Source organism: Dinoponera quadriceps, unplaced genomic scaffold (assembly GCF_001313825.1).
Source record: "Dinoponera quadriceps isolate SergipeBrazil2010 unplaced genomic scaffold, ASM131382v1 scaffold179, whole genome shotgun sequence".
NCBI lineage: Eukaryota > Metazoa > Arthropoda > Insecta > Hymenoptera > Formicidae > Dinoponera > Dinoponera quadriceps.
Window position 1 is genome coordinate 273,309 of NW_014554529.1, and position 24,717 is coordinate 298,025.

Sequence of the window (24,717 nt, forward strand, 5' to 3'; positions counted from 1 at the left end):
TATAATATATATATCTATCTCTCTCTAACCAACGCGAATACGACGGTTGCATGAACGTTACAGCGCCGTTAACGGGGACTTCCCCACGCGCGCGCGCACACACCTACACGAGCGTGTGGACGCGAAGAGCACGTGCACATTCGCGCACCTACACGAGCGCACGTACGCAACGGGGCGACCGGGCGTCATGCCACGTACATACGTCGCATCGGCTGCAATTATAGCGGCGATACTCGCGCGCGCACGAGAAAGAGAAAACGCCGCACGTACGAGAGAGAGGGAGAGAACGGGTGCGAACGAACGTACGTACGTACGAACGGACGGGCACGAACGTGTGTATATGTGTGTATATTTCTCTGGCCGGGCGGGCGTACTTTTTTTCCGCGAAGTCGGCAATGCCGCGGGGAAAACGCGGAGATACGCGGAAGCTGTAATAAGCGAATTATGTGGGAGTATTCGCGGCGATCGATACGAAGAAATGCGCCGGGCGAGCGCCGTAATCTCGCCTCGAGAATGTCGACACCTACGGTAAAAACAAAAACAAACGAAAAAAAAAAAAATGCACCATGGCGCGCTCGCTCCACCACCACCGTCGCTGCCGCCGCCGTTCCGCGCGCAGAGAGTGTCGGATTCGAGCCGATTGCGAAATTAAGTGATATTAAGCGCTTAAGCGGCTCTTTATTTCGCAATAAACGCGAATCGCCGGCTCACCCCCGAGATAGGAACGATAGGGCGGGAAACACTGTGTATGAGAGAGATTCCTCCGGAATATCCGTCCGATAACGAGGCTGTCGGCAACGAGAGCGATCAAATTAATGTCTCAAGATCGCGTCACGCGGAATAATCGCGATTTTGGGAATGTAAATTCTCATTTCACCCGCACGCAGTAAAGTTGAGGTACCGCCTCTTGAACGATCAATCCCTATCGCGCACACGCGAGAGAGAGAGAGAGATCGCTCTCCTTACAGCGCACGCATACACGGCCGATGGATTTTACAGCGTTCTATAGCCGCGTCGGGAGTTAAAAGGAGCGTCACTTTTACGAGACGTTTACAAGTCGGACGTGACGCCGCGGTATAAGTGAGCACAATGCGCGGGTAACCCTGGTATAGCGCGCCGTCGTAAAAATAGAAAAGCCGATAAGTGAAATAATAATGCGACGCGTAATCTTGACGCACCCTATCGGCGCGCGGGGCGGAGAGATCGGCGATTGGAGCCGGCTCTCGCTCGATACGTACGGCGCTTACGAAAACCGCCTGCGGCCGCCCGCTCGATTTTCTACGCCGGAGGGAAGGAGGGAGAGGAGAAGGGCTGCGAAAAAAAAAGAGGACGCGATATTAATAAGCCGTGTGCGTGCGAGAGAGCGCGATTAACGCGATCGAACATCGAGAGAGCGCGCGCGCGATCGCGAAATAAAGGAAGCGCGGCGAGCGTGTTCGCGCGCGCTCTCGCGATAAAATTCGCGGTATTAAATTCACAATTTAGGGCGGGGAGGGGGGAGAGGTTACATATGTGCGATCTCGCCATCGTACATGCGCGTCGCTTAACGATCTCGCGGCGCTCGTTCGCGCTATGTACGCGCGCGCACACGTGTATCGAAGCTATAGAGACCACTCTCGTGTACTCACGATTAATTACGAAGCCTCAACTCATAGTAGAAGCCGGCGGCTCCACGGGACTCCATCGCACCTGAAACACAGAAATACGTTGCGTCATTGACAGCGGAGCCTAAGGTCGTTCTTTCTTATATCAACGGCTGACCGGCCGCTGCCGATCAGATTATTAAGACGCGACTATTCGGCCATTAACGAGCATCTCGAACGCTTTCGTACTCTCGGCAACTTTCGTTCGCGCGTGTACGCTCGAACATTCCGATTAAGCTCGGCGACGAAGAATACCGCCTGTCTGTGCGTAAAACTATCGTAAACAACGGATTTGATCGAAATTACCAATAAATCACCATTTTAACGTAATTTTACCGTAAGTAACGGCCACTTTAACTTTACAATTGATTGGACTTTCTGATCGATGCCAATAGCGAACATAAATACTTAAACTGGTAAACAACGTTAATATTAATTAATTCAACGAAGAACAATAATGCGACGGCCACAGATAGATCGAAAGATAAATTCGTTACGTCGTTCTTTCAAAGATAGGTTAGGCGCGTCCTCATAAAAAAAGTGGACAGGTCCTTTCCCCAACTTATGCCGCGCGTGATCGCTCTAAGCAATAAAGTATCAATGAAGCCACACTCGTATACCTGAGTGTATCCGGCTCCATCGTTTAACGCACAGCGCTCCGAAATTGAGACTAATTCCGAAATCATTCATCACCGTCGTATCGTAACGGTTAACCGGCCGAAAGGTACGTCGAGGGAGATAAGTGGCTGAATCTGGTATTCGTGTGCCGCGCATGCGCGCGCATGATGCACGACAGCGCATCGCGGGCGTACATAAACCCGATGGTAGAATGTATATCGCGTATGCATCGGCATTCGCCTCTCCTGTGTTCTCTTTCCCTCCTTCTCTCTCGCCCCTCCCCCCTTCCGCCCGACTTTTCCCTATCGATGTAGCAAAGTGATACCACAAACAAGTAAATAGACTGTCGGCTGAAATTGACCAAAGTAATATTTGCAATCGATCGCCGCGCGTTCGCCGCGGGAAAGGAAACACATGAATGTAGTCGGCGCGTTTACATTGGCGCACGCTAATGCATGAATGCCGAGTCAATGTTAGCGTTGCGTCGCTGTTTCAAAGTCGCCTATTCGGTTGTCTACGTTGCACCGATGCGCGCTGCCACCGCCGTTGCTGCTCGTCCCGATGCGATGTGGGGAGATCGTGCTCGATATGATAGACGCCTGTATCTATCTATCTATATATCTCTCTCTCTCTCTCTCTGATCAAGACGATCCGCACGCGTCCAGACGGAGAAGGCGATACCGCTACGATTACACCCGGCGCCGTATATGCCTTTAAACGCCGGGATTTAAAAGTTAACGAGCCACTTGCGAAACTACACACACGCACGATGATATTCCGCCGCTCGCGTCTATCATTTTAGCATAACGTGGCCTCTCTTTTTTTTATGGGGCAATCATTGTTACGATAATAGCGTACCGACAACGAGTAGGTCGTTATCGTGTCCATCGCCGCTGCGTTTATAGTCCCGCGTACACACCGGCAATTCCGCGGCCTTGTTTCCCGATTTCCGTACAAGAAAAATCCACATTCTTTCTTTCTTTCTTTCTCTCTCTCTCTCTCTCTCTTTCGAAGAAGAATTTATCATAGGGACGAGTTGTTCGCTCCCGGCGCGATTGCGAAAAATCGAGAGGGGCTTCTCGGCTTGAGAGAACACCGGCGCGAGGATGTCGTTCGACGTACCGCCTATCGGGGAGAAAATGGGTCTCCGCACTGAGATCTACTAACCGCGTTCCACGTATAATCTGAATGTTGCCCCATAAACCGAATTGCTACTGCGGGGAGCCGAAGAGAGAGACGATGCAAAGCGATACGCACCCTCGCGTAACATTATTACGTATAAGAGGAGACAGAAGGGGGAGAAGGGGAGGGGGGGGGGCGTGCTATTATAATTTCCAGAAACTCGAGCAAGAAATATCTCCCGGAATTTCGCGAGCCTCGTTTCAGCTAATTTCCCCGCAGAGATCCGCTTCTCGTTCTATAGCGAACACGAGACACGTGCGCGCGCGGTTTATATTTGACATCGTCGGGGGAAATGGCTGGCGAATCGACCGATTGCCCCTCTCCCCCCTCCCCCGCCGTTAGACGCTCGTGAAGCATTATAACTGCCGCGATAAATGAAATCCATGCGAGAAAATGCTTCTTCGATAATCCAGGAAGCAGGATGACGTAAACTTTCGGTAATTAACGGTGTCATTAGCGGCGGCTAGGAGAGCTCGCCGTGTTATCTCGCATCGCGTTTGCACGCGCGCTTCGAACTTCGTGTATGAACTCTCTCACTCTCTCTCTCTCTCTTTCTCTCCTTCTCAAATACGCCCGTGAATAATCGATAATTTGTTGTGCAATTAATTACATCGCTCACTCTTACACACGACCCTTGCTGCTTTTTCCACTTCTTATTCTCGCGCGCAAGTTTTCTCGCGGGCCCGAAGACTCGAGGACGGTGACGACGACGACGTCGGCTCAATGGCTCGCTCGACCTCGGCCGATCTTATCTGCCGCAGCATTAATTCATTAATTAACGAGTGCCGCTCTTATCTGCCGGCCGGTTGATAACGGCCAAGAGCCTCGACCTAGCACAATCGAGCGTAGAAAGGCGACCTCCTCCCCCCTTCCCACATGAACAGGGGAACGGCAGAGCGTCGCGCTCGCGCGCGCACTTGATATCACCGAAGCGCGACGCTTCAATTGTATCCATAATTCATGAATAACGTGACGCTCGTCACCCGAACGTCAATCGCACACACGCGAAAATTTAAATTAGCGGCATCGTTCGCAGTAACAATAACTTTTATTGGCAATACCGCGAGCGGCAAAGCGTCACAGCATATTAATATTCCACCGTCCGCTTTTGTCTCACGAAAAAACTGAATTATGAAGTAGAAAAATTATAAATCATATAAGCGACGCGTATTTCGAGACGAAAACGCTTCTTTCCCCCTTTTTTTTTTCTTCCTGCCATTTTACCCTCGATAGGCCGAGGAACGCGACTCGAGTAAGACGCGAAGAAAACCGATGGTCAAAAAGGCGGGGAAAAAAGGAGGAAAGATATTACGCAATTCTATTATTCAGACCGTTCGCCGTAATTAAGAGCTTGCCTTTACGCGCCTCGTCGATGCCCATAAAGCGAGACGCGATTACGTGACCCGCGTGTCCGTGTGTGCGCCCGAATATAAGTGTGGAATAATAATTATCTTCGGCTATCGAGCGCTTCGGGACGTTACACTTTGTTAAATTATAGATCGGCGCGAAACGACAAACGGGAACACGAAATGGCCATTTTGCCGTTGTTAACTGTTGATACAAACAGTCAGTAGAATGCCATCGACCACAACCATTGATTATTACGACGACCATCGGTGGTGGTGGTGGTGGTTGTAACGATGATAGTGACGATGGTGATACATATAGTGGCATGCAAAAGTTTCCGGTGACATTTTGCACTCTAATTTATAAAAAAAGATCAATGAAATTGTATTCATGGAGAAATGAAATAATATAAAAAAAAAATACGAAAGAAATACGAAAAAATATAATTTATGTTCGTGAAAATATTTATCGTTATAATTGTTATATTTACGTGCCAAAGTTCCCGGTCACTTGATATATTTTGACCCACAGTAGGATCCCAACGATTTGTTTACAAATAGTATCACGTTAAGTTGATTACATTTCATATGACACAGTTCATAAGAAGTCATCGAAGCATAAACAAGATTCGGCACACGCAAATCCAAATTCGCGAAAGAGTAATTACATTTTCAGAGGACGGCAAGTCTTTCCAATCGCTTCGCTATTATCGATAGGTAAATCAATCGTGAATGATATTGTTTAGTACCGTGCTGGATGTTGTTTAGTACCGTGATGGTTTAAAAGATCGTCCGCGTAGCGGAAGACCACGAAAACATCTAAAAAAAAAAAAAAAATAGATCGTATCATTAAACGCAAATCAACTGCGAACGTCAAGAAAACTGCTGCCGAAATTGCACGCGAGCTACAGGATGAAAACCTTGCCGATGTTAATCGTAGTATTGTGACACGAAGGCTACATGATACAGGGACTTTTTGGCCGTTAGATATTTAAAAAACCGTTAATCAGTAAAAAAAATAAAAAGACTGTTACAGTTTGCCCAAAATTACAAAAATTGGACAATCGAAGATTGGAAAACTCTAGCTTTCTCAGACGAATCTAAATTTAATTCTTTGGGAAACGATGTGGAAGACAACATGTACGACGTCCTATTGGTACCAGAAATTACATTCGGTACAAAATTTCTACTGTAAAACACGTTAGAAGAATGGTTTGGGGAGTTTTCTCTGCATAAGAAGTCGGTCCACTTGCCGAGACCAATGGGACTATGAATGTTGCTATTTAGGACATTTGAGAAAAAAATTTGTTAATATATGCGGAAGAAACAATGCCACGGAATTTTTTTGTTTAAAATCTTTAATATATCCGTATGTTAATTTAATATATTGTGTTTATGTTATCTCAATATTTTGTATCAAGCCGATATTCAACATGTGTAAGTGTTAAAGCAACACATTTTATATTTCATATTTCAGTATCGATTATAGATTATGGATATTAATTTCGTATTAATTCTCGACATAATATTTGTGTTACTTTCCAACGTATTTACCCTGCGTAAAACTAACGCAAAAATTTGTGTGGACCATGTGAAATGTGTTAAATTTAACGGGAAATTTTTTACCGCATACGTTTCTCTCACACACGTCAAAAGTTATCGAAATGTATCTTCGTTAAATTTCTACCTTTCGAATTTATCACCTATCGCGCTCTATCGGCTCGGCCCCGCGATTCGCGGTCATCGCCTACGATCAGCGGATTCGCCAAAAAAAAGTGTTCGTTACGTTGAGAGTTCGCGCTCGACGTATCAATCGCGTTAATTCATCAACGTCCACGTTAATCTAATCGCACTTAACGATCGTCGGCAAAGGAAAGAAAGAGAGAGAAAGAGGGGGAGAGAGAGAGATAATGTGGAAAAGACAACGGTGGAGAAGTTCAACGCTCCCTGAGAAAGCGTCTGTAAATTGCGCGAGTGGTAAGGAGAGTCAACGGGAGTGAGTCATCGATATAACTTTACGCGCGTACGTGTACTCAGTCACTACTACAGTTTCATTCATAAGCATCGCGCGCTCTTACGCGCTGTGACGCACCATGCGCGCGCGCATACGCACGCACGTACGCTCGTCAGTGCCCGTGTTAAAGGTCCGTATGTAAATGCGCCTGCACGATGCGTGTATATAACGAGTATATACCGGGTAATTCTACGTCCTTTCGACGGATATACACAAGCTTTCCTTCGCGGGAAATATTATTTCGCGTCAAATCGCCTACGATTGCGTCGTTGATTGAATTTCAAAATTATTCAACCCGCCTACAAAAATTCACGGATTTTCCTGGCATTATAAGACAATTATCACACTGCTTTTAATTATTATTATTATTTCTTATTTATTATCCATTACTAATACTCTTCCTCGCTTCTCGACATCCTCCGATGGAACAGAGTATCGCCGAAGAAGCGAGACGTCGGTCGTCCTCGCCGTAAGTGCCACGATAATTGTCGCCGCGCGAGTGTGCGTACACCGTCGAACGAAATTTCACCGGTGTTCGGCGGTCTTAACGCCAACGTGGAAAACAGTTCGCGAATACACCCCGTATAAACGTATGTATTTGCTACCGACGTGTACACGCCGTTACAGCACACAGAAACGCTCACACACACGCGCGAACTCCCGTGAGCGAGAGAAGAAAATACATAACCCTCTATTTTATGCGCCACCCGAGCGACCGTACATGTATGCACGTGCGTGTGTGTATATACGCGTGCACGTGCCTCAGCCTGACAGTATTATTCACTCGAGAGAGTATGTATAGACATGTACGCCTGTATATATATATGTATTACATACAGAGTCTCTCTCTCTCTCTCTGACGCGCATATAAGTGTATATACATGCATGTATATATACGTATGTATGTTTACATACGACCTTCCCGGTGTACGACGGGTATCTGGGTCAGTGTCTTCCCCGAGAGTGGCAATTTCGACCCGCGATTTGACGCGCGAGAGCGTGATTTCTTCGAGGTTTCGCGCACTTCGGCGTTCTCGTTATCAAGAACCCATCGACGGGTTCCGGTGTATTTTCGAAAAATTTCCCGCTCCCCGCGTTTACCGTATGAAATCTCAGAGGCGAATTCCGGAGAATTTTATGTCGATTTCTCCTTGTTTAAGTCTCTCTCTCTCTTTCTCTGCATTTTTTCTAATCACGGACGTCAACAGTTTCCGCGACTTACGAACGATATTCGAATTGGTCGTTTAGAGTCGGCCGGCGATACGAGCGTAACTATTTAGATTGCATGATCTCGTTATAAAACCATGGAAGCGGTGTCTATTTGATTCATAAAGAGAAATGCGAAACGTCGTATCTCTCGCGGATACACGGATTTAAAAGCGACCACGATCTCGCGATATCGCGTCTCGATCTTATCGAAATCATATCAATTCTGAATTCCTTCAATTTCTGAAACGAAAGTGTCGACTTATCAGAACAGTCAAACCGAGTCAAATCGTCAAATCGATTCACAGAAACGATTGAATAAAAATTAATATGGCAGGAATGAATCTGTCATTCTTGGTCGCGATTTCGCCGTTTCGCGACAAAGAAAGCGATATCAATTACACTGTCCGACACGGATTTTAGACCACGAACTAGACAAGGTGGTTTTTATAGATTTTTTGCCATTGGAAACAAATCCGCGAATGGAAATATTCTATCACATTTTTGAAAAAATTGGACTTAAAAGTGAGGAAAATGTCATTTCATGAAACCTTTGAGCTAAAATAATTTGAAAAATGTGACGGGATATGGCAATTTTATTTGCAGATTCGTTTCCAACGACAAAAAATCTACAAAATTCACTATTATATTGATTATTTTACAGAAAAAATTATAGTTAGAGATAAATTAAAAGAAAGAAGAACGGTAATGATCCGCTTATGCAATTTGAATAACATTGTCCAACATCATTTTGCAACACGAGTATGAATATTCATTTCCAATATATTTTTTCCTCACAACTACGAGTCTGTTGTACAAATTTGGCGATCACGTCATAATTTTGAGAAAAATTATGTCAATTAAGTTAAAAACGACGATTTTGAGGGTTATCGTGACGTAATTCCGCAAGTTTTTTTTTTCTAAATTTCGTTAATGCCACGCGAAAGTATCAACTCTTAACGGAAATGATTATTCAAGTTCCTGATGCAAGAAAAAAAAAGGTTACATTTTGTCAGACAACATTATGATCGCGACCGCTAATTGTTCTTTTGCAAGTTTTCGCACGCATGCACGCCAGCAATGCCGCATCACGCACATTCTCGCAAAATACTCCGTCCATAATTTAATTATGCAACAACAATGCGTTCCGCGCTTTTCTCTTTGTCGCGTTCGGCTGTCATTATCGAGGTAGTTAAACAATCATGACAATGCGCATGAATTATTTCGGCACGAAACATCTCTAATGCATCGTCCAGCCATACTCGCGTCATTCTCTCCCTTCCCCTTCTTTTCGGTGCATTAATGTAATATCGGATCATCAGTATATTTTCGGGGAGTCTCGTCGAAGAGAGAGCTTTTCGTTGTTGCCTATAGAATTATGCGGAAAAATATTACACACGAGCCCCCTCTCCCCCTCGTTGATGCCGCGGTAGTTTAATATGCCGTTCCGAATGCGACGACATAGGCGAGCTCGCGTTAACGAAGATGTTGGCAACTGATTATCGTCACCGTTGCCGTTATTATCTCATCTCGCGGTAATACCGAAAAATACGTGCCCGCGGTAAGACTGTTACGATGCGCAATAATGGTATTTCGTGTAAAAAAAAAAAAAAAAAGGTAAAAAAATAAAACTGTACAGTGCAGGAAAGATACGGCTTCGAATAAAATTTCGGTGGGGAAAATAATTTCAGTTCACAGAAACAGGAGAAACAGAAAGAAAAAAAAGGTAGAGAACACGAGAAGGGGAAGGGGGGAGCGATATCATCGCCCTGTTTATCAAATGCGTCTATTATACTCCGTTTATGAATAAATGCAACTTTATTGCGCTTTTTGCGCCGGTGACTTTTATTACGCGCGTATGTAAAATTTATAATGATGACTCATAGTTTCTCTCACTTCATATATATATATATATATATCCTTTTTTTTATTTTACTGTGCACTCGGCATAGGAAAAACCGCAACGCCGCTCGGAAATGCAACTTGCGTGGCCAAAACGATCGCGAAATAATATATATACACATTTATACATCGCGTATGTGATACATTGACCGACGGAGGATGTGAGGTTAAGTATTTGCGCGATAATTAATACACAAATTAATTCCCCAACATGCAACACCTTCGATACGTCATGCGGCGACAAACAGCCGACGTTGGCGCAATCGCATGGTTACGATTGAGCAATGTGGGTGAAGGCTAATGGCCGACCTCAAAGTTTTAATCGACAATTTTCGCGGAACCTCGCGACACCGTTTATATGCGTCGCGATGTATAATCGATGCGCTCCAGGTTTTTCCTCGAGTTGCCAACGTTCCAACCGAACGAACATTAATCTGTCCGTAATGAGGAATAATCGAGAGTAAAAATATCTCTTGCGTTTCCGTCGCGCATGTTTAGCATATATTTTTATTCATGCATTACGAAACATATATGTGTAATAACACGATAATATGCACTCGGTAATAAAGATAATAATGAACTAATTTCAAGACTTATAAGATTACTCAAACGATCAATATTAATTTCGATCAATATGATGTTGCATTCCTTTGCCGCGTAGGAAATTTCTCGGGATCTAATATGGATCTAATTTGATTTCTCAAAGTCATTATGGATTCTAATTAGAAATGTAATGTTTTAAACATGTGATTATAGATGGAAAATACGAACAGATTCTATTTGATTATCTCTACTTGATTTTCCCAAAGATTTTTTCCGGATTCCGTTTCAAATCTTATTCATGAAAACATAAGGTGAAAAATAATATACGTAGCTCCAGTGATAATGGCCGGATATATATAAGCTAGCATAATACTTTTATTCTAACCTAACCTAATCTTTAACATTTACTTAGATTTATCAGAATTTTTCATACGCATAATATCTACAGATTTTTGCACCATGAATATAAAAATTACTATGCAAAAAAAAAGTGACAAGATTTCACATATTACTTCTTTGTTACGTGACTTTCGGCATGTTCGACGATTCAGCACAATCTTTTAGCAGAGTGCCATCGCAACAACATTAAAGTTAAGTCATAGAACAAATGAAATTTCAAATTAAATGTACTTGTGCTTAATATTACTAACGTTAATATTTACTTATTAGAGTATCACTACATAGAATATTGCACCGAAATCTCATCATCGTGAGTGTGACCTAACCCAGCTAGAACCTATCATTATTTTGGGAAATCGGACAGAATTCCAATTAGATATCCAAAGATATAAAAGATTCCAAAGATATTTTCTGCGCAGGAAACAAAAAATTCATGTGCAGAATAAGAATAAAATTCTCAATTGGTATCGGAGTCGGATAACCCTTTTTTGCGACAACTTCGAGTGTTCTAATCGGAATCTGTACTGCAAATAGAAAAGTCCGGGGAAATTTCTATCCGGGTTACGTTTGAGTTATATTTTACCTTATACGTTTCACGCGCTCGAAATGATCGTACGTTGTCACGGCACTTAAAAATCCGCCTTCCCGTATTATTCCCGCGAAATAAAAACAAAAATAGCGGTAACGCGGGCGCGCGCGCGAACACGAAAGAATGGAACGCGCACTGTTGCCGGTGGAAAATCGTCGTGCGACTGGAGGTCGTTACGTTCCGCGGTTTAAATTCGGTCGCGTCCAGGTGTAAAAGCAGGTTTAAGAAGGGAAATAAGCGTCTCGGCCCCTTCAGCGCCTCGAGGTTTCGCACCTGCACGCATGTGTTCCAGTTCTCAGAGTCGCACGGTCTAGATTGCGCGCACCGCCGCGATCATTTTCTACGATAGTCCTCATTCGCGGTGTATCCCGTTCGATTCGTTCGCGCATACGTACGTTTCGACCTGGTCCAACCAGCAGCAGCATTTGCCCTCGACCGGGGGAACAATGGAGATTTTTTAAGTATCGAAACAAAAAAAAAGCGCGACTGGAGGATTAAAAAAATCAGCCGACGTACAAAAGACCAATGCGAGCCGGCGATTCTCAATCATCTCTCTGACATTGACGAAAGTGTCAATACTGAAGAGAAAGGGGGGAAAAGAGATGGCAAAAAAAAAGGAAAAAAAAATCGCTTCCTCCTCGAAATTCCCCAAAATCCACCGCATTAATTACTTGTCGTCAAACGGCGATGGGGCGCGACGGAGAATAAGTACCGCCTATAATTAACACGCTTGGACGAACGTCTATTGGACGACACGGTGGGAATCTTCCGTGGTCTCGCAGTCTTCGGGGGATCATCGGCGATCTCGATGGATAAGCCGTCGGGGGAATCTCGATCCTAATACTACCGATATACCCGGCACTCGCATCCCGGCTATAACAGTTCGTTATGCCGGCTATTTCGCAAGCGAACGTTAGCGCAACATCGCACAATAACGACAGCGCGGAGAGTCGCCTATTCGGTTAGAAACCGGAAACTAGGCTCCCCCCTCCTGCCGCGGCAAGACGAAACGAAATTGGCGGAAGTTACGCAGCGAAAACGCCTCAGCGCCGTCGCCCATAAATCAGTCCTCTCCTTCCTCTTCTCGCCCCCTCGCCGCTTTTCGTCCTTCCACCAACCTCGCCACCGCGGACCCCCTCTCTCTCTCTCTCTCTCTCTCTCTCTCTCGCTCGCTCGCTCGCTCCCCTTTGCAGGCCTTTATCATTTCTTTCTTACCCCTCCTCTCTCTCTTTCTCTCTATCTACCCATCTATCTATCTTCCTTATTCTCCATAAAACCGTAGAGTTGTATCCACTTATTCGAGAGGCCGATCGATCACCGGCCGAACCCGGGGAAGAACGAACGAGCGAACCCGGGCGCAAACGCGGCAAGAGAGCGTCAGCGCGAGTCGCGCGCGCGGCCCTTGATATGCACGAATTCTTAGTATTCATAAACCAATACCGATGATTATTCAGCGGATGCAAATGTCGTTTGCATGGCGCACGTTGCACGAGTCAAGAAACAACAGCGCGCGCGCGCGCATCTCTCTCTCTTTCTCTTTCTCCTTCTCTCGACGTCTAATAACTATGCCGGACGTTGCGCACGCCCGATGCGCATTCCGATAATATAGTGACGAAAAGAATATTAAGGACGGACGGACGATGACGGCCGGCTTTTTCGTATCTCGCAATCGGAAGGACAGCACGCGCGCTCGAATGAATGATGAGACCAGCGCGGAAGGGACGGATATAGCTCGGAACGCTCGCGTTCCGTCTTGATAATTAATTAGATTGATATACGCGCGTAACGTATTTAATTTTATAGGTGTGTGTGTGCACGCGCGCGCGATGTACATACACACATACAGAATGAATATAAGTATATATTCTAGCTTTTTACCAATTTTTTATACACACCGGCCATTTTTATGCTACTCGATCAATTCAGTTACAATTACCGTCGATAACTAATATCGCATGGTAAAATGTTGGAATACTTACTCATATTCACTCTATATAAGGCTTACTTAGTTCCTCGTATGGTGCGTAGATATAAATGATACATTATGTATAAAATAATACATACACATGCATGTGTTATTTTATAAATGTGTAAAAAGAATCACTATACGAAGAAGAAGAAGAATCGATTCAAGTGAAAATAGAAGGAGAAATTAAATACATGATTTATATGTGTAATTTTACGTGTTATACTTTACGATCATGTGAATTTTTCCCCTTTAGTTAACAATTTTGAGCAAATAGTGATGTCAGTGTCACACTGTTGACAAGACAGAAATCTCATGATACTTCTTTCTATGTCAATTACATTAAAATATTACATGACTTTATACAGTTCAATTTTGTAATTGGTAACTTACATTTTTATGTTTGTCTTTCTTTTCTAGATGGGAGTTTCCCCGTAAATAAATAAATAAATAAATTCCGCGCTTCAAGCTGAAATCGATCGCAATTATTAACTGACTCTCTCTTTCTCTCTTTCATCTTATTTCGTTCTTTTTTATTTCTCTCTCTCTCTCTCCCTCTCATTATTCTTGTTTCTCTAACCTCATTAATTCTTTATCTTATTCACCATAAACTTATCCTATTATAAACTTAACTCAGTTAACTTTCGCCTAATCTCAGTGATGTAATATTTTACCTTATTTTTGTTTAGTTTTACTCGTTTTATGTAATCTTATGCGCGATGTAAATACTTTTTAATGTCATCTCAGATCCCGATTAATCATTACTTTGCTGTTAATGACACTACATACATTATCTCTTACATATTCTGCAATTTTTCTATTTAACGCTTGAGAGGATTCGCAGAGCGCTCAATAAATAACGCTCTCCCTCCTCCCCTCTCTCTTTCTTCTAGATATAAAAATAAACCTAGTTAGTCAAAAGGGAACATCATCGAGGCGTAATCGCATCGTAACGAAAGCTTGCATCATAACGAAAGCTCGCCGTTTCATTCTTACTACGTACTCGGCTTGGTAAATCCAATTCAAATGGGTTAGGGATGAGTTTTGAGGACGTTTCTGCGCGCTCTGAATCGCCCGCCGCCAGGTAAACGATTGCGTCACCCTGCCTGAAATACGTTCGGCCGATTACGTGGAACAGTCCGCGGAATCTCTTTTCCTAGCCTGGAAGACAAAGGGATCCGCCGCCGCCGACGCTCATTCGCGCTGATCTCCGTAGCCTGGAACACGTGTTCAAGGTCTATCCCGGTAATAGGCCTATAAAGATCGACGAGCCTCCGCTCGAGACGATTCGTTATCCTGCACGCCAGGGAGAGGAATTCTCTCTCTTTCGGCGCGTCCACAAGCAAATGTAAAAAAGGGAACGAAAAATCACGCGGGAAAAGAGGCGGCGGAGAACCACGGCGAAATTTCTCGTCGAAGAGCAAACTGGAATGGGAAAGGAAACAAAACCGCTCTGCGCATCGCGGTGATGGGCGCGACGTGAAACGTGGTGTTAGTAGTTTCGACTTCGAAGTACAACCGCGCGTCCCCCCTTTTTTTCCGGGAGTCTCGAAACTTTCGTCATCTAATTAAGGCGGGAATTCGGGTTTATTGCAATTTCGCTTCTGTCCACGAACGACATATCGCAGACATATTCTCACGAGTAGAATAGGAGAGGTGGAAGAGGCGGAGGTACGAGAGGGGATGGGAGTAGCACGTGTTTCCGCGGCAGTTTCACGCGGCAATACGAGTTTCACGCGTTTTCATTAAAATCCGCGCCTTTACCGCTTTAAACGGACAGATAACGGCTATTGTGCGTGTAGCGCGAGCGTAAAAAGGCAAACGTTTATCTCGGCAGCGTATTGCCCTCGCGAGTGAGAGAGGTTTTTGTTATTAAAGATACCGTGGCATCGTTTCACAAACGACTCCAATCTTCGCGGACTGACTGACGAGTTGTTCCGATATCGCTAGATTAACACGCCACGGCGATCCTTGCAATCAGTTTTGATCGATCGTTTTAGTCTTATACTCTAAACAATAAAATGTAACATAGTTTCTGACAAAAAGGGCGGGCCTCGCGCCGCCAAGAGTCGCGATAACGCTTAAATCTTAGGAGTTGCAGCGTCTGGAAGTGCTGCGAACGCTTTTCGCTCGAAATCATATTACAATTTAGCGCTCTGAGTAAAAGGCTACAGACTTTCACACGCAAATTTAGACTGAAGGGTCAATCAGAATATCGCTTTAGATTTACGTGGTAAATCTGACCATAAGCAGAAGTAACTGGAACTCGATTGGTTGGAATCCCAGTTACTCGATCTGAATCCTAGTTATACGGTCATTTCTATCCTTTTGTCGAGCACCCAGACCTAAAGCGATATCCTGATTGGTTCTTCAGTTTAAATACATGTTTACGGTCACGGCAATTCATGTGCGAAAGGCTTAAAGACTTACCAGCAGCAATAGGTAAAAAGCCTCGAAGACTCGCCCATTGTAACCGGACTAATTATCACGCGAGATCGAAAGTGACGGCGCCCGGGGAGGGACGGGAAGTACAGTCGCGACTCGTGTATACGCACACGTGCGTGATTACACATTATGCGGAAAGTTCAGGTGGCGGGCCAACTTCTCAGCAATATATGGCGGACCTAACTACTTCGCAAACATTGTTCGCGAGCGCCGGGCCGGTTAACGCGCGAGATTCCCCGGGAAATCCGGAGTCGAGATTTCGATTCTGCGTTAACCCTTGGCGAATTACGTCGAGATTCGCCATTGGTCCTTCGAGTACGACAGGGGCTCGTAGGATAGACGTCGGATCAAAATAGCGAGTGGGAAAACCCAAGTGTATCGTTGCACACCTGTGCGCGTGTGTGTGTGTGTGTGTGCTACGTCGCGTTGATTTTCGCGTGAATACGAGGCCGCTATTTTCAAGTTCAATGTATTTTCGACGCATTCGATGCGATACGCGTGGTCGCGCACGCGTACGGGCGACGCGCTCGTGGGAGTCGTGCGGGCACCGCACGCACGTGTGCGACGCGTGCGCGCACCTACTGAATTAAAACGCGTGGCTTATCGGCGCTTGCTTACGACCGTATCAATTAACGGGAAACACGAGGCGCGCCTGCTTCCGTTCTTCGCCCTTTCATTTCTAACTTTCCCTCCCTCGAAAAAGAGGAAAGGTAGGAAGAAAAAGGAGCGTTAAATGCTTTTTTTTTTTTTGAGAATGACGGTAATGGCGTCTTTTGAAGTCTCGCTTACGCCGTTAAAGGCGGTTCTTTCTGAAACGTGCGCCACGCGTGGCACTTAATAATTATACAGCGGCGCAATTACGCTACGTGCGCTCGCGCGTACATCGTTAATGCACGTATGTGCAGGGGAGAACAGCAGTCCCAGCTCCTCGCAGTCGCTGCGTCTCTCGTTATTCGTTTTCCCCAACGTCGCGACCGCCTCGTTTAATTAAGGAATGTGTTAACTGATAAGTGCAGATATATGAGAGAGAGAGAGAGGGAGGTAGAGAGAGCAAAAGGGACGACCGTGCATATCAGCGCGTGCGCGTCTATATTGCTTTTACGAGCGCATCGAGCGACGGCACTGCTTCGTTAAGACGACGAACTGCTGAAAATTGCAAGATCTCCGAACCGAGCGTGGAAGTTCAACTCCGGCATTAACGGGTCGTAAGCGCGACGTTTAACGTATTGTTTTACACGCGTTATAAGCAGATTCGCGCCCGTCGGATCGTGGCTAATTGATCGGGCATAAACACGGAATTTTATCGCAACACAGCTTCGACTCCACGCGGAATGTAGAACGTGATTCCCTACTAGAAGGGAGAAATTGAGATCTCACAGGTAAAATGTGTTTTCTACAGGCAGGAGAAACGACGTGCCTGAAATTGCTCCTCTCGGGAAGCGATAGATTCCGTGTCTTGTCCTATTCGCAGTTCTATATCACTCGATTAAAGATATCGCGAAAGTCGCAAGCGAGGCCGTTTGCGGACGAGCGAGCGAGCGAGCCTGTTTAGCACATAACACTTTTCCCGGAATCACCGTGCGTCAAACAACAAGAACAGTGATCTACGCGCGAGTAGGATATAATTCGGTATTCATGAGCGCGCGCTCGCGCAAGAGAGAGAGAGAGAGCGCAAGACGCATGTGTGTATATTCCGCGGATGTAATTCGCGATATCGATGATGTCGATGGTTCGCGGCATCATTAATTTCGCATCATTTCGCGCAATTTCACGTTACACTGTAATGTAGCCAGCATCCCCCCTCCCTCTCTCTCTTCTCCTCCCCCTCGCCCTACCTCTGCGCGACCATTCATTTTCGAGAGAAACAAATAATTCCGGTAATGCAGATTAATGTCCCGCGACACCGAAACCTGCCTGTCGTTCATTCTTATTTTCATTTCCAGTGATTCATCGAACAGAACGCCTACCTCGCGCACGTTCACGCACGACGCAACACACATACACACAAAATCGCCCTATTTTTACCCACGATGGAAACCAATAACTCGACGGTGACTGTTAGATACCGTGTCCACCGGTTTTTTTCGCGCCCGCTCGCTCCGCGCTTCTGAAACGCGCGGTATAATCGGCCCACTTTTACGTCGTGGTGGGCGTTGATACATTGCCGGCGTTTATTTTACTTTTTCGCATACTTAACGCGGCCGCGTTGCGACGATACAAGAGAGAGAGAGAGAGAGAGAGAGAGAGAACGATAAAATTGCACCGGCGTTTTGCCCGCAAGCGGACTTTCCGCCTCGAGGGAACGCGAGCGAGCGCGCGCAATTTTTTATACGCACGTGCGAAAAGATGCGGGCCGGTGCATTATGCACAAGCGGGCGAACGCATTTTACACACGTGGCGGGAAACGGCGCTCGCTTGGGGGGGTAAGTAACGCGGTTCTGCCGTTGCGCTATGCGCGCGCGCTCATTCGCATCTCTCGTTGCCATAATTTCACAGCGTTCCTCTACCTGCATCATACCTGCTAGCTACGACCGAGCACTCTCGCAGCTGTTGGCTCTGCATGCCGCCTGCCTCTCTCGACCGGGAGAGATCACGTTTCAATGGTTTCGATGCTTTCAATGGTTTTAACGACGAGCGATGGCCGCGCGCGGTATTCGCGCGCGTGCGCATCGTCGGCTTTTCAATCTTTTTCCAAATTATCGCGCGGGATTGCGAAAACCGACGGTCCACTGAGCATTCCAGAGAGCTAAAGAGAGTGAAAGATATATATATATATATATATATATATATATATNAAAGGGGGTAATAGAAAGAGAGGAAAAAATTTCGCAAGCTGTAACATAACCTCTACGGGCACGATCGTTACCTGCGTGTGACGGGACGGACAAGTTCCGCGCGTGCGAAACGATAAAACGGCCCATCAGCGAAGGAAGTTAGCGTGTGTTTGTATTATCACATGCTCCTTTGTCGAGATTCCTTTGATCGGATCACCGCGATCGAGCGATATCCGACCGTAGCTAAGGCTCCCGTGGATACATCTCTCCTACTCGCGAAAGCAGCTCCCCCGCAGCTCTCTCACAGCACAGATCCATGATCGAACTCGGAGCCACCATTAGCGCCGTTCACGCGCGCCGCCACAAAGCTAATCGCTTACCTCGCATTCCGCTCTGCGCGAATTCGACAAGCCCCCTCCCCCCCGTTCCTCTCTTTCTATCTCTCTCCCGCACTGCGACTCAGCTATTACGGTCGGCGCGCTCGTTCCGAGAAAGAAAATCGCGCGTTTACACGCGCTTACGGCCAAACGTATTTTCGAGTCTAGCCTCGTAACCCGCTTCCCTCCGACTGAGCGTCCGCTTCTCTCTCTCTCTCTCTCTTTCTCTCTTTCTCTGTCTCTTCACGAACGACGACAATGCGCCACTAGCGGCATCGCGAGAACGACTCCGATTTACCGGCGGGAATAATTCGTCGGCGCGATAACCCGCTTTCGGATGACGCGCTCGAATCGACGGCTGCGATGCTCTGAAAGAGCGGACGACCGACGTTTTCGAGACAAAAGTCGTTCAGCGGGACCGGGTTGGCCTTCGTCGAGTCAGGTAGCAGCTGGAAGGACCCGCAGCGCGCGCGCGCCATACACACGCGGCCATATTACGCACGACCGAGGGATACACACACACACACATATATGTATGTATGTATACACACGTATGTACTATACTATCTCGGGCCGATATAATTCGGACTTATCCGTCCGGCTGATACTTCCACGCCGGTATCTCGACTTTCGTTGCGGCAGATCGATACCAGAAACCGGGGTGGGGCATTGTCGTGTCCTCTGTCCCCTTTCCCCGCGTCCTTTCTGCCTCCTTCCCGCCCGCTGCTACTGCTGGTTGACGGCCGCGACGAGGGTCCTAACGCCGGGAGAGACGTAGGATCGTCGGCGCGCTTAAGGCGAATTTACACGGCGCGCTTTTGAGAATCCCGGAGAAGAGTCCCGAGGTGAACGAGGAAAACGAAGAAACAACGAGGGAAGCGCGCAATGTCCGATGAAAACGAACCATTCGACGACGTTGCGTGGGACTGGATGAAGACGGACGACCTCCTGCGGCGCACGTGGCACGTCACAGGTATTTCGCGTTCCGCCACGCTAATCTTCAATATAGCTAAGCATTCGCTAGACCGAAAAACTCATTAGTCTTTCTAACCGTTTCCCGTCGCGCGTAGATTTGAATAATTTCATATTATACGATACGTGGTGTTCGTTTATTTGACGATGTAAAGAAGAAAAGGAGGGAAATCCGTAAACAGAACAGACATCACGTGCGATCACGCGTAGTGAATAATAAATGAAAGATGGGACGTAAACCTACAATGAATTTCTCAATCTCCGAAGTGCCGTGATAACACGGATACGAAGAGTAATGCTTGAAGTTGCCTGCTGAATCGGGGAAAAGTCACACAACTGTAAAGTATGGGAGACAAAATTGCACATTTCAGTAGATTTTAGTGATATGACCACGCCAATCCATGCTATGGCACGTAACGGTGTCAAAATATGACGACCGAATACATGAAATGTATACACATATTCAGGCAAGAAATAAACTAGAAGGATCGACGAGTTTTCACCAAACGAATGTCCGGCCTTTGTCGAAGCTTAGTGCACAATTTTCCATCCCGTTCGCGGTACCTCCATCGCGCTTATCCGCGCTGTGATCTCGAGTCCTTCTTCTCTCTTCCTCGGTGACACTCGGCAGAAATCACGGATGAAATATCCGTGTCTCTCGATCCGGATAGTTCACAGCCGACGACGACGACGCTGCAGCGTCGACGTCTAAACAAAAACTCGTTCGGCCAGAGCGCGTTTGCCGTGGATGATTCACCGTCAGGTACCACCGATCTCTCTCTCTCTCTCTCTCTCTCGGGGGCGAGCCGTGTAAATTCGCCTTTACGTAGCGGCGTGTGTGCGTGCGGTCACGAATGCGCGCGTGAGTGAGTGCGTGCATGCATACGTGGTCGTCGGAGACCGGCCGTGCGCGCGTCACGTGAACAAAAACGAGCGGCCCGACGAGCGCAATCGAGGCGGAGCGCGGCGACGTTTTAGCGTAAGGTTTCTAAAACGTCGTTTCGAACGCGTCCTGGAAGGCCGCTAGATTCTCCACGCTTCCCTCACGCGCTCGGCTCCCCTCGTCCGTCCTTCGTCCTCGTCGGCTAAATCGGTCCCGTCGCAACGCCGCCGCCTGCGAGAGAAGTTAGCCTCCCACTTTTCCAATTTATTTATTATGACAGTTGCGCTGATTTGTGCTGCATTGTACTCGAATGATGAACTTGTAATACGAAAAATGCGGGAGAAAAACGGAAAGAAATGATTTCTCTTTGCCGGCTCTCACTTTTCGTTTTTTTCCGTTTTTTTTTTATTGTGCTAAGTTATACTAACATTGTGCTGATAACGAAAGGAATAAAACGAAAGAGACGATTTTGTGCAAAATTCACGCCTACGTTCGTATTAGTTAATCAAATGATATCGAGCTGCGTATCTGATTTGTACTGGCATAGCACAAGTCAGCACAAACTTCAATATCGCTGGTATAAAAAAGAGCGCTTTACTCTTGGCAGCGGCCCTTCACAGTCAATGTTCATAATCACGATTTCTAGATTCTTCGTATCGACGTAGAATTATATATTTGAGTTGCTGTTAGCTTAGCACAAGTCAGCACGAACTTCAGTTTCGCTAACATAAAAATATACATCGCGACATGAAACGTCACACAGTGACTACAATTAAAAGCGATTATAAGCTAACTCCTTGAACGTTTATATATGCGGTGCACGGTTTATCACTCGATTTGTGATAGTAGGGGCCCTTCAGCTTAATATGGGTCGGTTTATCCGGTGTAGCGTGAATCGAAAATGGCTATTATCAGAAATATTATACATGCATCGGGTCTCATTAAATGATTCAAACTGCAGTAACGCAATGTATCAATCGTTGATTATGAAAGGCTCAGCGTGTGTATTCAGCGTGCATTATTTGATCGTATATTAAATCCACGAGAGAAACAGAGAGGGGGAGGGTGGGGGGGGGAGAGAAAAAGAGAGACGCGAACGAAATCTGGACAATTCTCCGATGGGAAAAACATATTTTAATAGAAAACGCGAGTCGTTTACATGCATAAATATTCAGAAAACGCTTACTCGAAAATCGCACTCTCTATTATTTCACCGTCCGCATAAAAATCGCATAAAACAGGGCGAGCGCTTCTTTTTACGTCGCGATCGACGGATCGAATAATCTCGCGGTTGGTCGGCGGGAGGGCGAGTAGAAAAAAATTCGAGGCGGCGCAAACATCGTCGGGACGCACCGTCGTCGGAATAAAAAAGCGACCTGCGCTCGTCGAAATCCCGGCATGAAAATCTCCCGGCGACGCGAAACAACAGTCGCGCAACGCGGCGCCCGATGTTAATCAAGAGCAATGAGTTGTCAACGCGTAAGAAGGACGAACGAAGTATTTAAGAATCGGCGGAGTAGGCGCGCGAGCGCGGAATTTAATCGAATTTTTCGCCCGCCTGCCCGACTCGAAACGCAATTAATGTGAGTTAGCACTTTCTACCTGCCGCCCACCCAACCGTTCGGCCTCTCCCCCCGCACCTACGTACAAAGCGACGTGTCGCGGGTCACGCGAGCACGCGAAGAACCCCGGCGTCTCCGTCGCGCAAAAACGCGAGACCGTCACATCGGTGCACGGCACCGAGTTCGCCACGCGACGCTTCTCTATGTGCGCCTGTGTCGAGAGCGGTGTACACAGCGGTAAATGTTAAAAATGAAGTGGCACGATAAAAGGAGGAGGAAATGCATTCGGTACCGGCGGTACGTAACGTATTCTGAGATAATGAGCGAAAATAGCCAAGGGGAACGGGACGGCGTTCGTCGAGTGCGCGGCGGTGACGACGGAACATGGCGAAACGAGAGGCGAAGCGAAGAAGAGATCGAGAGAGCAGGTGCGAAACGCGGCTCGCCACGGGACGAAGGCTCGTAACGGATGCGCGATTCGTCCGAGTGGCAAATCGGGCCAACACCCGCGTTATAATAATACCGATCTGTCAAACAACGTGTACGTTGCGCGTAGTTACGCGCGGGAGTACCGCCTGAAAATAACGTTCACCCCCGCGAGCCATTAGAATGAGAATCTTAGCTCGCGGCGTGTGTCGCGCACTCTCTCTCTCTCTCTCTCGCACAAGTCCGTCGCGCAAATCTTTATTTTCGCAACTCGAGCGATCGCTCGTACGCTCGCGGCGACGCGACTCGGGCGATCGAATTTTTCTAATGCGACCTGCGCGGATAATTAATTACCGGTCGCGTCGGAAACCACCGTCCTCCTCCCGCGGCATCGCTCGGTCTGCCTGCCGGCCGACGCACGGTATTTCGGGACACAACTACGACAGCTCCGAAATAATTGTCACCCTAATTTATGCGTCGCCCGTAAACACGATCGGAACGGGGGTATCGCCGGTCGTTCCAATATCGACGCGGCAACGACTACTCTCGCGCATCACCTCGGGCGATTACGCGCGCGATAGAGAGGGGGGGAGAGGGGGGCCGGCACCGCCGGCGGCAACTTTCGTGCCACGTTTATGCCGTTTATGAGAGAAGTTCGTCGAACGCGGAATACGCGCGCGTTCCGCGCCATTCCCCGCGTGTTTTCCGCGGAGCGTGCACGCGAGGTATGCCGCGAACGCCCGTTAAATCATAACCGTAATAGAGGGCGCATTGCATTACGGGCGAAATGCACTTCGGCGACGCGGCCGGTGATTTTTACGTCGTTCCCGAGGCCGAAACCGCGGGACCTCGCGCAAACGGCCCGAGAGCGGCTAACGGAATTCTCAGCATAGACGCGATAATCTACGCGCTGCGATACCGCGGCGTGACTTTAATTTTATTGCGGTCCACGTATCTCCGGATGAACTCGGACGGTAATCGATAATTGTGCGGCTATCGAACAGTCACGCAGGGACAATCGCTTCGTGCGAGAAGCAAATATTAGAATGACCAAACGGGCCCATTATAGGCCATGCTCGCCGCGTGTCTTATTTGTGTACAGTAAAAACATTTTGTGCTTGCGTATTTCGTAAAATCGGTCCTTGTTGACATTTTGGTGTTAAATCTTTAACATATCTGTGTGTTAATTTAACAAAAATTGTTTTTATGTTATCTCATTATTTTATGTTGTGTCGATATTCAACACGTGTAAGTGTTAAAATCATATATTTTATAATTCTCTCTCTCAGTATCGATTAATATGTTATTGATATTAATTTTGTGTTAATTTTTATATATATATATGTATATAAAATATTTGTAATATTTGTATTATTTTTCAACATATTCACTTTATATCAAATTAACATAAAAATTTGAGAGGATCGTTTGGGACATGTGAAATGTATTAGACTTAACACAAGACTTTTAATTGCATTTATTGTGAGCGGAACGGTGAGAAAAAATCACTAGTTTCCCTTTTAGAAAATAGGGGCTAATTGTCAAAATCATCTTACTATACTTTTTACATCTCACACATAAAACACAGCAATACAATTTGTTCAAGTTATGGTTGTTTTTCACTGCTCATTTATTTTATATATTATTGAATCGCACTTATATTTTATAATTACTGAAAAATGTGATGAGGTACGATTTAGGTGATTAGTATGAATTAAACAACTTTCTTCTATTATTATTCTCTCTCTCTCTCTCTCTCCCCCTCTTTCTCTCTCTATTTCTCTCTCTGTATTTAGTATTATAAGTAATCTTATATTTTATACACTGAGAAAAAAAAGTGCTATATTAAAGTAAATATTTGCTAAGGTGT

General features: G+C 46.3%; 1 protein-coding gene across 14 annotated transcripts in view; it reads right to left on the reverse strand.

Annotated features, from left to right (window-relative positions):
* LOC106751784 (bromodomain adjacent to zinc finger domain protein 2B-like) overlaps positions 1–24,717 on the reverse strand; it is a 208,516-nt gene that overhangs the window by 80,013 nt on the left and 103,786 nt on the right. For all 14 annotated transcript variants that reach the window (XM_014632910.1, XM_014632921.1, XM_014632922.1 and 11 more), the window contains exon 3: positions 1,629–1,689. The gene's annotated coding sequence lies outside the window, so the exon portion shown is untranslated. The remainder of the gene's footprint in view (positions 1–1,628; positions 1,690–24,717) is intronic.